This window comes from Cavia porcellus, unplaced genomic scaffold, assembly GCF_034190915.1.
Source record: "Cavia porcellus strain 051 isolate PalLab524CR breed Dunkin Hartley unplaced genomic scaffold, mCavPor4.1 scaffold_3, whole genome shotgun sequence".
Classification (NCBI taxonomy): Eukaryota; Metazoa; Chordata; class Mammalia; order Rodentia; family Caviidae; genus Cavia; species Cavia porcellus.
Window position 1 is genome coordinate 18909680 of NW_026947486.1, and position 7654 is coordinate 18917333.

A 7654-nucleotide genomic window follows, 5' to 3' on the forward strand; every position below is an offset into this window, starting at 1 on the left:
AAAGAAACTAAGGACAGACTATCTGAATTGGAGGGCAGACTTGAAACATGGGAGAATGAAATGAAAAACTTCTTAAAAATAACAAAGAAACACACAGCAATAATACAAAGACAAGAAGATGATAAGAGGAGCCATAACTTAAGGATTAAGAACATAAAAGAAGAAGTAGGGACACAAACAAGTGAACTACAAAAGCTACTCACAGAAATAATCCAGGAGAATTTTCCTAATTTAGCAAAAGGTAAAGATACTCAAATGTATGAGGCATACAGGACCCCAGCTACCTACAACCCTAACAGAGAAACACCCAGGCATATAATAATAAAAATTCCAGAAATTCAATACAAGAACAGAATATTAAAAGCTGTAAGAGACAAGAAACAGATCACTTACAAGGGAAGACCCATCAGAATTACAGCAGATTTCTCTTCACAAACCATCAAATCACGAAGAGCATGGGGAGAAATAATTCAAGCTTTGAAAGATAATAATCTACAGCCAAGATTGAGATATCCTGCACAACTGTCCCTGGAAATTGATGGAAAAACGAGGTGCTTCCAAGATAAAGAGGAACTGGGGGAATTTGCAACCACCAATTCAACCCTACAGAAAGTATTGCAGGATATTCTAAAAAAAGAAAAATACAAAGAACCCAGAAATAGGGGAGGGGAGGCCACAACGAATGGAGCAGAGAACAAAATGAAGAAGACAAACTGACAGCTACTGACAGAAAAAGAGCTCAACAGAAATGAGACAGAGAAGATTGGATGATAGGAACAGCTTTTTTTGGAGAAAATGACATCTTAATAGGTAATGCTGATTTAGTACCATCTTGTTTTGAAGTCTCATCTAGCTTTTGTTCTTCTGTCTCCAATGGTCTAAACAGGTTGTATCTTATTGGATTTTGCTATGTACGATAGTATAAGAAAAAACCTTTTAAAGACAAGGAGATTATACAGAGACCATTGTTCATTTTCTGTTAGTCGATTCTAAATACTCTATAATGCTGTCATTCTCTTAAATGGATTTACATTGTTTTGATATACTTAATGCTACAGTATATGAAGTTGTACTCAAGGACTTCAGGGAGGGAGTCAATATGGTAACTATTTTTGGGTCAGGATTAGCTGGTGGTGAAACACTATTCTGCTTAAATGGTTATGTTTTGATCTGCCCTGTTTCGCTGTTATGCCCTCTTTTTTCTCAATCTCCACTCCATTATTTACTTTTTTATTTTTTTATCCATTTAATTAAAGGGAAAAATATAGCAGGATATAATATAGTAACCCACTTTGACTTTCTATTATCTCGATTTGAAGCCCTGTATTACTCTCACCATCTTGTTTTTGACTGAGGTTCCTATATTCTGTTTTGCTGGATAGTATCAGGTTCGAAAGTTTAGGCATCAGCTGAGAAGATAATGAGATTCATTATAACGCCCATTCTCGTTGACTTTTATCTACTTTTGAAGACCTACAATATCTCCAATGTTTTGGTTTTGTCGGTTTTATTCTTTACGGTTTTGTTCAATTGTATTACAACTAATGATATAGGCAATTCTATTAGAAATAGCGGGAGGCATTATGGTAACCATTGTTGATCACCTTGTATTATGTTTTTATATTATCTATTATGTCCACCCTTTTGACTTGACCGATTCTGTTCTGTTATGTCACATTTGGTTTTACTCTCTTCCAAAAAAGCAACAAGAACCGTTGGAGCAATGAAACCCAAAATGTGTAATAGTCACTGTACAAAAGAGAGGAAAAGAAAGTGCTCTAAACTATATAACTGCATGTATATTTAAATGTATAAGATAGAAAATGATATCACAGAGTTTTATTGGATCATTGAACAGAACTGTTTGCAGTATCATTGTTGGAATGTCCACTCTACAAGCTTTAATTTTGTGACTTGAACAATTACTTCTAAGATGGCAATATGTAATCCATTAACTAGTGATTTCCTACTGCGCATTTTTTTATTCTGTAAATCTGTATAACTTGTACCCCTTCACTGTTTTTTTTTTCTTTCTTTTCTTTTCTCCTTAAATAAAAATTAAAAAAAAAAAAAGAAATGAATTGCTGAGCTGGAGACGTAGCTCAGCAAGCGGCACAGCAAATGCCTGGTAAGCGTGAGGTCATGAGTTAGATTTCCGATACCTAAATAAATAAACAGAAAGAAAGAAAGAAACTAAACGTTGTTCGGCATGGTAGCCCATGCCTGTAACCCCAGCACTCAGGAGGCTGAAGCAGGACAATCAAGGCCATCCTGGGCTACAAAGTGAATTCAAGGCCAGTCTGAACTGCATAGTGAAACCTTGTCTCAAGAAAACCAAAATGAAAAGGAAGGAAGGAAAGAAAGAAATGTTCTTCATTACTACATGATAGAAATTAAAAAGGAAATCTTTTAGAGTAGATTTATTTTTGGAGAGTAGTACAATTTTTAGTTAATATGAGGAAGTAATTTCCATGTAAATCGTGAGCCACTAAGAATTTCAGCTGTTCAGACAGCATATTTTCTTATACCTAAAAATAAAATTCTACTAACTTCACATATTTTGATAATTAATTGCAGAAGTCTAATAAAATCACCTGAACAGTAGTAATGACAACTACTCCTTATTGGGCACCTATTCCATACTAAGAACCAAGCTAAACACTTTACAAAAATCACCTCATTTAATTTTTACAATAACTCAGTTAAGTAGATATAGAAACCCCATCGTGTAAAAAAAAACTGATATGTATAGAGGTACATCAACACTCAAATTCAACAATAACTGTGTAAATTGTAGTACCAAGACTTTAAGGCAAGTCTGTTTTACTGTGATTCCAATACCTGAGTGCTCACTCCCTGTAGCATATGCCACGCATTAGACCCCTGAACTACTGTAATAAAGGTACATGCTGAATCACTTTTCTCTTACACATTTGCAAAAGTATCATTTCATTGGCAGAATAAGAAATAAGGCCAATTCAAGTGGAACAAAAGAATACTGCTCATTTTTCATACCTTTTTCCATCATCGTTACTCTAATAAGATTATAAATACATAGGTGTCAGAGTACATGCAACACATTACACCAAGGGAGAAAAATGCACAGAACTATTAAGGAATGCACCCAAACTGTTGATACAAACTGCTTTGAAAAAGACCTTGTGAGACATTCAGACCATATTTATTTTAATATTTTCCAATAATTACCAAGGGGCACAACATTTATAAATAGCATCCAAAGTTCCCTATTTTCTTTGATAAGCCAGAATTTGCTTATTTCTACTAATCATGCGAATGAATACTCATTCCAGTGAGTAATATTAAAGTCAATTCACATAGCATCAAAATGAAATGGATGAGCTTCTCGTTTTTCTGTAGCGTCTTCTTTCTTTTTCTGCCAGCCCGGTATGTCAATTACTGCCAAGATGAAAACAGACACCAATGAGAACAATAGCAGTAAACAGATCAGTGTTTGTCGATGGAGGATATAGTTGGCACTCCAGCTTGAGGGGCATTGTTGGGGTATGGAATGCCAATTAGCTGTGAATTTGGAACAACTGCAGTTCATTCTTGTTTTTGTATAGAATTCTCTCCTGGTGTATGAGACATATGACATAAAGATGGTCAACAAAGTTCACACTTCAACCTAAACCAAGTCCGTTGTATGGTAGCTGGTGAGCTAAACGTGCTGATTAGCTTAGTTGTCCAGCTGAGCCATTCTTCAGATGGCCATTTGACTCTACTGCAGTATACATGATATAAGGTCCAGACTGATTTACTCTGAAAGGTATTGTCTTACAAGGATAGTCATTGCAACACAGACCACTAAAAACAATGACTTTCACAAAACAGGTATCTACTTCAAAGTTATTTTTTAGTATATCGATGGCAAAGGCATTCTTTGTATATCTCCTACTTAGTACAATAATGTCCAAGATTCTGTCTTTATAAATGTGAAAAGAGGTGGCAACCACAACATCTTTGATTTTATCTGAGTTCAGTAAGTCCCAGTAGACTTTAAACAGCCAATATATTCTTTTGTATGGCTAGTGTGTCTGGATAGCCATTCATGCCGTACTCCCAAGTATGAAGGTTAATTGGAATTGGTATTTCATTTGGTGGTTCTTCATGCACAGAACCCAGTGTGCCCTTAATATAAAATCTTGAAGGACTGGAACACACAATTTCATTAGAGATCTTAGTATATAAATGGTGGTTTTTTCTGGCAGTTTTTTTTTCTTCACAGTCTGGCAGTACATGATCCATTTGTCCCTATCAAAATGTGACAATGATGACTCTCCTCACAGGCCTAAGTGACTCGCTTGATTAGCTAGTGGCTGGCATGCAGAAACAGAGCTCTGCATGCCAAAGATCATAGTAGAGGCCTGTAGTGTCCTGTGACAGTGAGATGTCTCTGAAGGCAAGGTGGTGCCACAGCTGAGGACACTAAATCTCACTGAGATTTCCAGGGCAACAGCTGCCAACCTTAGAAATTGGCAGTTATTGCCCATTCTCTCATTAAGCAAAGATTTACTGTTCAGAATGTCTTTGTTCTATTTTCATAATGAATTTCTCCCTGTCGTGCCTTTTGCTTCAGCTATTCCTCTCCATACCTTCTGATATGGACACAATAAATAGTTTCAGTTCACAGAAGTCAGGGTCTTAGACATAATAGCTATGATGTTCCCAGACTCCCCTGTAACATAATTCTTTTGACTAGTGTCTTTTAACCTTCACCATACACTTTCCCAGGGGATTGGGAGACTGGCCAGCTCCTGATAGCCAACAGCACTCACAAACTTGGCAGCCATCCTGGCAGCTGGCCCCCCACCTCTGCGGCAGCCTGGAGGCCTCCATTCACAGCCCTAACCTGGAAATTACACAAATATTTTTGGGCATTAGGGATGAAGGTTTAGACAAGTGGTGGTACATTCATACTATGAAGAAATGTGCTGCAGTAACAAGGAACAAGATAAATACATAGATTTTTCTGGAATTATGTTGAGTGAAAAATCCACTCTTAAAAAATCACACACACACTTTATTTTTATAATAATCTCTAAGTAAAAAATAAATAGCCACTAGGCACTTGCAGAGACTGGGGTGGTGGGAAGCTTGGGCCTGTTTTTCTGTAAAAAGGGAGAACAAGGCAGCTTTGGGCGATGGAACCATCTTGCATCTTGAATGTCATAGTGCTTACATGTGATATAACTGAAGGAAATACATTCAGACAAGTGAGTACACAGGAAACTGTTGAAATCTGAATAAACTGTATAGATTGGACTCGTAAATTTCCTGGCTTTGCAATTGTACTATTCAGTTAGGCCACATCTTATCATTTCAGGAATCAAGGAAACAGCATACAAGACCTCTCTGTACAATGTTTGTCACTATGCAATGTGAATCTATAATTATTTTTAAATTTAAAATATCAAAATAAATAGACATTATAACTTAATACATAAAAGAGGAAACTATGAGTTCATACTAACATGAATAAAAGGAAAAAATAAATGGAATCTTAATGAAGAATGGGATATTTATATAATATCAAGTAGCTCGCCACTACATATCTTTAGATTACACAGGGAAAAATAGTCTAGAGTGGCATTCATGCTGCCACTGAAGATCAGAACCATGGAAAGCAAATGACTGGCAATACTGCAGGAAGAGGTGAAGTTCTGCAGGTTCCCACGCAGGTGGTCTGCACAGCCCTCAACAGCCACATCTTTTGGGTGGTGACCCAGTTCAGGAAGATGGTTACCCTGGAAAAAGGAAAGAGAAATTGTGATGGGGGAAATGGGAAAAGGAAAAATATAGAAAAATATAGATCTATATATAATTATCTTAACTATTATATATAGTTTCTTTTAGTTCATTGAAAAAGTTTGTGCTAATATTGTTTGGACAATATTTCATGTCTATATCTTGTGTTCTGAATAACTACTATGAAGATAACAATACACAATGTATTCATTATTGTTACTTTCCTACCAGCCTGGTTTTATTTTTGTCTTTTTTTTTGAGATGGGGTCTCAGTATGCAGTTCTGAGCTTACTTTGTAGCCCACACTAGTCTCGAACTTGCAATGATCCTCCTGCCTCAGCCTCCCGAGTGCTCGGATTACAGGCGTGAGCTACCATGCCCGAACAGGCTAACCAGCCTGTTTTGAAACTCTGTTTTATTACTTTATTTTTTTCTCTTTAAAAAAATATTCAGTTTTTTAAAGACAATATCTCACTATGTATCCAGACTGGCCTCAAATTTGTAGTGATCCCCCTGCCAATCAAGTGCTGAGATTATAAGGTAAGATTTTAATTTCAAACCAATGGCCAACATTGTATCATAGTAAGAACACAGAAGTTATGTAAGAAAGTTAGGAAAAAACACGAAGTTGGTTATTGTCAGAACCTAACACGTCCTAAAGAAAGAGCTAGTGGTAGTAAAAGAAATCAGAGACAAAAATAGAAGAGCAAATATTAGAAATGCACCATTTTTGAAAAGGCAGGCGCTCCACACACACTAAAACATCCAAATAACCTCCAGACACTGTACAGATGAAAGAAATCTTTTAAAAGTTAATGTTAAACCTGAAAAAGACAGTTAGAACGATATTTCTATAAATGTGGAGACAGGCTACCTCACCACAGTACTCTCTAGAAAGAAAAGATAGTCATATTTCAATAGGAAGTACTTTATGAGGAAATAATCCAGAAAATAACAAATCTTTATCAAACAGTGACCTGGTCTCTGATAAGATCCCTTACCCTACGGACTGTCCATCACTCGCTGCCCTTGTCCCTCACCCAGGTACTCTCCATTACTGACCCCACAGATCTCCATAACTGGGCTTACTGCCCCTGCCTCCACACACTAACCAATTCTTTATCCTTGAGACAAACAGGTGTCCAGTAATTTGCTGTTGCAAAGCACCTTTCTGCCTAGGTCTGTTCCCTTTCTTTCATCTCTCCTAATTGCCACCGACTTGCACCTTCCTTAAAGGCTGTGAAGTGTATTTGTATATAGCACATTCGGCACTGGTGAGTGCAGGGTCTTAACTTTCTGAGAAACGGTTTTCAGACCCTACTGGGCACGAAAATTGCGGTCAGACTCCAACCGTATCGCCCAGGAGAGTGTAGGCGCTAACCGGACGTCTCCCCTCATTCCACTGAACTGGCCTAGGAGAAGATTGTACCACTAGCTGAATGCGTTTCTTAGGAGAGCAGAACATATTTCCCTGTGCCTCAGATGAGACGGGAGTTTTTGTTTCAATAAACTTTATCTGGATGTATAGAATTCAGTTCCAAAGACCAGCTTTTCCTGGAAGCTTGCTTTCAGACGGTTTCTTTCGGTGGACACCCCTTTGCCCTTTTCTTTTGTGGAACAGCCCGATGTACGGAATGAGCATTATTATGGCGGCTTTCTGGGTAGAGTATAGGGAGCGGCCATGTCTTGCTGAGGACGCCATTCCCGGCCAAAGTCTCTGCGGATCCGTAACATCACCTTCTTCAGTGTGAGTATACTGCAACCTCTGTGATTGTGACTGTATGCAAAGCCAACATCAACTCGAAGGTGTCTTGTCAGGGAACTAGCACTGGCAACGGAAATGGTCCTCAGGGGCTATTTAAGTCTAGTAGGCACGCTGTGCTAAAGC

At 37.7% G+C, this 7654-nt stretch overlaps 1 pseudogene; it reads right to left on the reverse strand.

Moving 5' to 3' along the window:
- Window positions 1–3145: 3145 nt before the first annotated feature.
- On the reverse strand, window positions 3146–4457 carry LOC100714074 (T-cell immunomodulatory protein-like; annotated as a pseudogene).
- Window positions 4458–7654: the final 3197 nt, after the last annotated feature.